This window comes from Bison bison, unplaced genomic scaffold (assembly GCF_000754665.1).
Source record: "Bison bison bison isolate TAMUID 2011002044 unplaced genomic scaffold, Bison_UMD1.0 scf7180017864470, whole genome shotgun sequence".
NCBI classification, from domain to species: Eukaryota; Metazoa; Chordata; class Mammalia; order Artiodactyla; family Bovidae; genus Bison; species Bison bison.
This window is the reverse complement of record NW_011495031.1, coordinates 594,489-603,162: the sequence shown is the minus strand read 5'-3', so window position 1 is coordinate 603,162 and position 8,674 is coordinate 594,489. Positions and strand designations below refer to the sequence as shown.

Genomic DNA, 8,674 nt, shown 5'->3' with positions numbered 1-8,674 from the left:
CGTGCTAATAGTTTCCTTTGTTGTGCAGAAGCTTTTAAGTTTAATTAGGTCCCATTTGTTTATTTTTGCTTTTATTTCCAATATTCTGGGAGGTGGGTCATAGAGGATCCTGCTGTGATGTATGTCAGAGAGTGTTTTGCCTATGTTCTCCTCTAGGAGTTTTATAGTTTCTGGTCTTATGTTGAGATCCTTAATCCATTTTGAGTTTATTTTTGTGTATGGTGTTAGAAAGTGTTCTAGTTTCATTCTTTTACAAGTGGTTGACCAGTTTTCCCAGCACCACTTGTTAAAGAGATTGTCTTTAATCCATTGTATGTTCTTGCCTCCTTAGTCTTGACTTCTAAATTCCACTGTTTGCTTATTGGCATATGAAACGTAACTAGTCAAAACAGAATTCTTAATCCTTCCCTCCAGATGAGTTCATACAGCTACTGGATAATTTTAAAATTAATCCTATGAATTTGAGTCCTCATGACTTTCTTATTTTCTTTTAATAGTGTTATGTTTCTCTTAGTAACATAACAAGAATTTTATTTATACCCTTCTAGGTTTTCAGTGTTAATCTAGACTTTCAGAATACATTATGATTAAGGATGATTGGTAAAAGACCCTACTTGAGTCATAATTAATAGGAGTAGACCCTACTTGAAGTTCACATTTCTAGACCTGGCCTTTATCTGTCTACTGAGTGGGAGGCTATTTTCATCTCACCTATAATCCATTTTAGATTCTAGGATGTAGGAAAATAGTGACTGCAGAGTCACAGTGGTGAGTTGATCTTGTTGACCTAATACTGTGTCCCCTCAGCGGTTCTGTATGGGTGAGAGCACCTTGTGATGTCTGTATTGGATAACTTACTTCACAGTGTCCAGCACAGTAGTTATTTGTGCTCTACCAGACTGCTTCTCTTATACAACACTGCTCTTGAAATTCAACTCCTGAACTGATTTGTTAACCTTTGCAGTAGAACCAGAGAGTCTGAGACCTACAGAAGGTAGAATTGACTTTAAGATGAAAGCGGCTTTACAGGTAGTTGGAAAAGCAACCTATCTGACTAATTCAGGAACTTCCAGATTCTTAGTCCCACCAAAGAAGACAGCAGTCATCTTCCGCTTGGCATGGAGCAGCTGTCAGTGAATGAGTATCTATCAAATATATGTGATAACCAAGCATTATATCTGTTATCAAAAAGACCTTGAGAATGGAGCCTCTGCCCCCATACATGAACCTTTCAGACTAATGAGAATTCAATACAAGGCCAAATTCAATCACATGAGAGAGTTGATGATTGTGCTGTTTTTTGAAACTCATATTGCTTGAAGTCTGGTACCGAGTATATTTAATTAAGAAACTGAAAATATTTTTTTTAGCTCCAGTTGAAGCCATCCTAATAGTAATGAACTTTGTAAGGCATGAAGAGAAAGTTGGATTGTGTAGAGTATGGTTTCTTGAATGTCTTTACTGATGGGTCCTCTGTCTAGACCACAGTGGCAATTTCATGATTTGTGAAAGATTCTAAACTGTCTCCTGGACTATCAAGAGACAAACTTATTTTCAGTGTATGTTAGAGAATTTTCTTGGGTAACACGTTGGTAGTCTATATTTGCATTTTGAAGTAGCAGTACTAAACAGCCTTATTCCCTGATCATTCTGAATAAACAGAAATTTACCACATAATGAAATTTACATATTGGACTCATGTGGAAAACTGTGTTTTGCAATGAATAAAGGCTAATTCAATGAATAGAAGACTTTTGAAATTCATTTTAGGTATATTTTTTGGAGAAGGTATATTTTTACCACATTTTAATTCTTTCTGAAGTGAGAACGTACAAAATCACTAATTTTCAGCAGCTGTAAAAATAACTATCATTATTGAGCACTTGCCCAGTGCATAGCACGGTTCAAGGTACTTGTTCTATCTCGAATTAGTAGCCTCATTAGCTAAGTAGTGTATGAGAAAGAAAATGAGCTTTGGGGGCCATCAGAGCTGGATTACCACTGTATAGATTTGTAACCTTATACAGCTATTTTTCTTGTCTCTGGGGAGGTTTGTCATACCATTCATGTGTACTTGTTTTATCCTCATATGTATGTTAATATAAAGCTGGTCAAATCAATAGCACTCAGTGTTTATATTAATCCCTTGGGTGAGAAATGAATGTGAGTTTTTATTTTGAAATTTGGAGCCCACCTACACTTTTCTCAATCTGTTCTAAAGTTGTCTGATTCTCCTAATAGCAGTAAAAATCTAAAAAATCTACTGGTGGGATTAGACAGCTGGAGCTTGCTACATTGTATTACATTTGAATAAGGTATTTAGATACAGTGTTTTTGGTGTATTTTCTTGCCTGCTTTTGTCTTAAGATCCCTAAGATCTTAGTAAGCCTTAGAGTTCTGAGGATAGGAGTTGGCACCACACAGAGGCAGATTAAGGTTACAGCACTGAGTGTGACTCTTTTTGGGAAACCATCCCTGTTAACCAATGAAAAAGAGAAATCAATTAGATTCTTTATTATACTTGAAGATACTCTCATGCTTTAAAAATATTTTATATTCTTTATATTTTTCTAGGTTTAGAGCAATACTTACTTGGTATAGAGCTTTTGATATCTATAGAACCAAATGTGCATGCAAGAGAGAGAGAGGAAAGAAAATTAAATTCTTCTACCATTCCACCCTTTTGCTGGGAAAGATTGGAGACAAAAGGAGACAAGGGCGGCAGAGGATGAGATGGTTAGATATCACCAACTCAATGGACACGAATTTGAGCAAATTCCAGGACATAGTGACGGACAGGGAAGCCTGGCATGCTGCAGTCCATGGGGTCACAAAGATTTGAACACACAACTTACCTACTGAACAAACATTCCACCAGTCATGACTAACCAGAATACGATTTTGATTCTGATTTTTTTCCATTTTATTAAGTTTTATAAGATAATTTAAAAAGACTATAAGATTTCTTATCATATAGCTATCTTGTAATTTATTGAGCCAAATTTCATTGATTACTTAGGTCATTTTTTTCTGTTGATATAAATGAAGCATTTCTGTGTATAAATCTTTGCCTGAATGTCTGACATTTTAAGAGGAGACTCTTTGGGAATTATTTGAGTCAAAATAATAGAATTTTTTAAAAAAATCTGAAAACAAATCATACAATAGCTTTTTGAAAAGAATGGAATAGGTTGCATTTCCACCAGTAGCATAGAAGAGTTTTTTTTTTTTTTCCCCAGATGCCTTCCTTTTTAACAGTATGTTGGTGAATTTACAGTTGGTTTTGTGTATCTTGAGAAGAGTCAGGCATGGCAGTGCTCACTCCATTGGACCAGAAGTTTAGAGGATCTGAAAGTTGGAACTAGACGTGCCCTTGAGTGGAAGAGGTTGAGGTTGGGATGGGATATAGGACCAGGACATAACTACAGACATTGGGAGGAAGTCCATTCAGGAAGGTGCTCTGTTGTATACAGAGCACAGACGTAATGGTTTTATCAGGACAGAGAAACCAGGCACAGAGGGATGTGAGCAAGAGACCCAGTTACCACATCTAAAGGATCAATTGGGACTAGGTTTCAGGAACAAGCCAGAAGTCTAATTGTTAAAACTTTGCCAAAGGATCAGTTATCAGAGTTGGACTAAAAGTAAGCTTGACTTGATATCTGGTGCCCTACATTGAGCCAGAGTTTCTGTCTCATAAGGATGCTGTTGGTCCAAAGCCTAAGGTAAGACTGAACATCCAGGAGAGATTAAGTGGCTCCCACTCTGCAGAAAGGACCTATGGGTTTGGAGCATATTGGAAGCAGGCAGACCACAGTAATATCACCAAAGGTGACTATCAGTGTTTTAGAAGAAGTTAGAGAGATATATGGTGATGTAGAGGAGCCAGACCTAGATATAGTGCTATTTAACACTTCTGTTAAATTGATAAATTAGAGAACAAGCCATTCACTATTCAAATGACATTAAATAAAAATAGTAGCTTGTAATTTGGGAAATTAGATTTCAATATTATCTTGAAAAACTGGATAAATGATTAAAACCCAACAGTAGCTTGGCAAGGACAAATGTCCAACAGTACCTTTAAGTAGAAAAACAAGTGCTACCAATAAATTATTTCTACTCAATTACAGACTAAAGGATTGAAGACCTTTATTTTCTAGTTGACCTTTTCTGGAAAACTCATGAACTATTAATGGAATTTTAAAATTGAGACATTAGTAATTTTAGTCTTACCAGTTTTAATATCTCCTGAAATGTACTGGATTTTTTAGTGTCTGGTTACATTTAGAACAAGAATAAAATATGTATCAAACCTCTCTTTGGTACCAATTGGCAGGTACTTTTTAGAATAAGTATTGTATTTTTTTTTGGCTCCAAGTCAAAAGAAAATGGATATCATGAAATTATAAAAAGGAAAATATGGTTTCTCTAGTACTGGGTGGGAAAAGGTCACTAAACACTACTGATTACTGCTTCTGCTGCAGTTTTAATAAAAACTTGTAAGAAATTGAGTGCTGAGGACCTGAGGTCAATTGAGTACAAAAGGGAGTTATTGAATATAGAGCAGAGAAAAATAAAAATTAGCTGAGGAGACATTGGAAAGAGTCATCCCACTTTTTATAAATGGAAATATCAGTGCAGCAGAAAATTTTATTAGACTTATTTTCATGTGTTGCATTAATAGTGTGCTTTCAGTTTCATTAAAAATTTTTATAATACTTGGAAGATATAACCCACTGATGTGGATTTTTAGATAAAGATGAAAAGGTTAGTGGTAAGGGAATGAGGGAACACTTAATAGCCTGAGATATGGGCCTTTCAAGAGCCCTAACATTACAGAAAATGTAAAAATGTCTGATATAACTGTGCTTTTAAAACAAGTTTCTGCCAGGCAGTGGAGGTGATTTTTTTTGAAGGTGATTCAAGCCAAGCAACCCTCTTTCTGGCAGCTCAGCTCAGTCTGGGCCACTTATATGCCTAGCCATGGCTATCTGGTTGTCTGACCTCTTGAAACAAGAATCCTATCCTTTTTAATCTTCCTACCACCAAGAGTGGTTGAGTGTTAACTTCTGCCTCAATGTCTCCTTTACGTACTCAACTTCTCTTCCACAAAAGCTCAATTCTTTAATCACTATCATATTTAATGATATAAACTATTTAATGCACTATAATGTGCATTTACAGAGCATTATGTTTTATCTAAGTGAATGCATGATCATCTTGCCAGGTAGTATAATTTAAGAAAAGAAGCAATTCAGGTTTTCTGAAATCAGTTTACCTGAGCGATTTAGCATCCTCACAAATTAAAAAGAATGATTTGAAATTGTTTTTTCAAAATCATAGAATAAACCAGATTCTTAAAATTGTTCACTAAAAGAAATTTTATTTCCTTAAAAACAACTTTTTAACTTAAAATCCTTTGTGATATTAGTGTTTTAAATGATATCTTCATCTTTTAAATGGGAATTTCCCAGTATTACCTTGAATTGCTGGCAACTATTTATAATGTGGGCAATTGGTTTTTAAAAGATTGGGAAAATGTCCCTTTCATTTGTGAGTGAAACAAGCATTGAAATTAGTGGGAAAAGTCATGGTTAAATAGAGAAGGCATTATTCTATTTCCAAATCTAGATGGCAAAGCAGAATGTGTTTGAATCAGAGAGATTTGTTGATGATGACTTGATTTTAGATTTGCCACTGAATTTCCATGGCCTGAAGAAAAATCTTTACTCACCAGGGAAATATTTTTCAGTCCCACCTGCGTATATTAACCTACAGTTAACTTTAGGCCTAAAGATTGCATGAGGACATTAGATTACCTATAGCATGTATTAAAATAGATTTTGATACTACTAGTCCTAGAGTCCTCACCATGCCCTTTCATAGGAGAGGTCCTGGCCAACTCTTTTGTACCACTTTACCATCCCAGGTGAGTGTCTTAGCTTCCATCTCTCTGATCCTTTACCCATCTGAAGATGAAAAAGCAATCATACAGCTAATACTCACTGTATCCAAGGAAACCAACTTCTTGTCATTATACCAAGCGGGTTAGTCCCTTTATTGTTCTAGTTTCTTCATTCCAAAAATAGCGTTTGCTTCAGTATTTACACATCAAAATCTGTTTTTTAAGCCTCTCTCTCTGTGCGTGTATGTCCAATATCAAGGTTTCTAGCTCTCTAAAATTTTAGTGAAAGCTTTGAAATGGTGGCTTCAGTTGATGGGCATCAGATGAGTTTCTTAGTACTCACATGAGGATACTTGTCCTTTTTCTCATCCCCAGTATGTACCCAGTTGAGTTTTTGAGGCATGTGACGGGAAGGCGGGAGGCAGTCCCGATGGGGAGTGGGGAGCAGGATCATCTCCCTCCTCTTCCTCACAGACTCCATGGGTCTAGATTTTTCTCCCATTACAGAACTTTCATTACATCAACTGTTAAATCAATTCACATATACTTTTAAAACCACTTGTAATTTTTTATTCAAGTGTGTGTGTGAGAATAATATCAGAAAAATGCCATGTCTCGACCTTTTCTATATAGTGTAAGTGTGTTAGAAATAATGTGAAGTGTAAGCTGTGGTACATATACACAATGGAGTATTACTCAGCCATTAAAAAGAATACATTTGAATCAGTTCTAATGAGGTGGATGAAACTGGAGCTGATTATACAGAGTGAAGTAAGCCAGAAAGAAAACACCAATACAGTATACTAACGCATATATATGGAATTTAGAAAGGTGGTAATGATAACCCTGTATGTGAGACAGCAAAAGAGACACAGATGTATAGAACAGTCTTTTGGACTTTGTGGGAGAGGGAGAGGGTGGGATAATTTGGGAGAATGGCATTGAAACATGTATAATATATATGAAACGAATTGCTAGTCCAGGTTCGATGCATGATGCATGATACAGGATGCTTGGGGCTGGTGCACTGGGATGACCCAGAGAGATGGTACGGGTAGGGAGGAAGATGGGGGGTTCAGGATGGGGAGCACGTGTACACCCGTAGCAGATTCATGTTGATATATGGCAAAACCAATACAATATTGTAAAGTAATTAACCTCCAATTAAAATAAATAAATTTATATTAAAAAAATTAAAAAAAAAGAAATAACCTGAAGTGTCCAAATTAGAGAAGAATGAAGACTAATTCATCCATTTAATTTACAAAAGTTACTTAGGCTTGGAGCAAGAACTTTCATTTTCCATGAACATTTCCATGAACTCCTGGGTCTAGCTCTAACATCTTATTCTTTATAGAGAAAGGCATGAACTCTGCCTCCAGCCTATTCTCATTGACAACATTGTTTTTGTTCTCTGCATGTTTTCTTATGGTCCTCTGCTCCCAAATCCCTAAAATTTTTCTATTGCTTTTGTTGAGATCAGATGAGTGCATATAGTTAAAATATATTTTCTTAGCATTATCATGCTCATAATATCATTTATTTCTTTATTTCCATGTTGTGGTTACAATGATTCTGTTCATTTTTACCAAATATTTTTACTAGTATGTTAAGCATTACATTGTATTTTGAAACTACCTTTTCTACCTAAACATTATTTTCTTTATAACATATTTTCTTTTTATTTCTATTTTACTTTTTCTATTTTATTTCTATTAATACTTATGCATGCAGTTGTTGTTATTCTGCTGTTAAATCATGTCCTACTATTTGTGCCCCTGTGAACTGCAGCACGCCAGGCTTCCCTGTCCTTCAGTATCTCCTGGATTGCTCAAACTCATGTCCATTGAGTCAGTGATGCTATCCAACCATCTCATCCTCTGTCATCCCCGTCTCCTCCTGCCTTCAGTTTTTCCCAGCATCAGGGTCTTTTCCAGTGAGTTGGCTCTTCGCGTCAGGTGGTCAAATATTGGAGCTTTATTTTCAGTGTCAGTCCTTCCAATGAATATTCAGGGTTGATTTCCTTTAGGACTGACTGAGTCCAAGGGACTCTCAAGAGTCTTCTCCAGCATCACAGTTTGAAAGCATCAGTTCTTTGGTGTTCAGCCTACTTTATGGTCCAACTCTTACATCCATACATGACTCCTGGAAAAACCATAGCTTTGACTATACAGACCTTTGTTGGCAAAGTGATGTCTCTGCTGATCAATTCACATTCAGATCAGATCAGTCACTCAGTCGTGTCCGACTCTTTGTGACCCCATAAATCACAGCATGCCAGGCCTCCCTGTCTATCACCAACTCCTGGAGTTCACTCAGACTCATGTCCATCGAGTCAGTGATGCCATCCAGCCATCTCATCCTCTGTCGTCCCCTTCTCCTCTTGCCCTCAATCCCTCCAAGCATCAGAGTCTTTTCCAACGAGTCAACTCTTCGCATGAGGTGGCCAAAGTACTGGAGTTTCAGCTTTAGCATCATTCCTTCCAAAGAAATCCCAGGCCTGATCTCCTTTAGAATGGACTGGTTGGATCTCCTTGCAATCCAAGGGACTCTCAAGAGTCTTCTCCAACACCACAGTTCAAAAGCATCAATTCTTCGGTGCTCAGCCTTCTTCACAGACCAACTCTCACATCCATATATGACCACAGGAAAAACCATAGCCTTGACTAGACGAACCTTTGTTGGCAAAGTAATGTCTCTGCTTTTGAATATGCTATCTAGGTTGGTCATAACTTTCCTTCCAAGGAGTAAGCGTCTTTTAATTTC

General features: G+C 36.7%; 1 protein-coding gene across 1 annotated transcript in view; it reads left to right on the top strand.

The window, feature by feature from the left end:
• The window catches only part of TMEM117 (transmembrane protein 117), a 619,460-nt gene that overhangs the window by 76,929 nt on the left and 533,857 nt on the right, over positions 1 to 8,674 (top strand). The window lies entirely within an intron of this gene.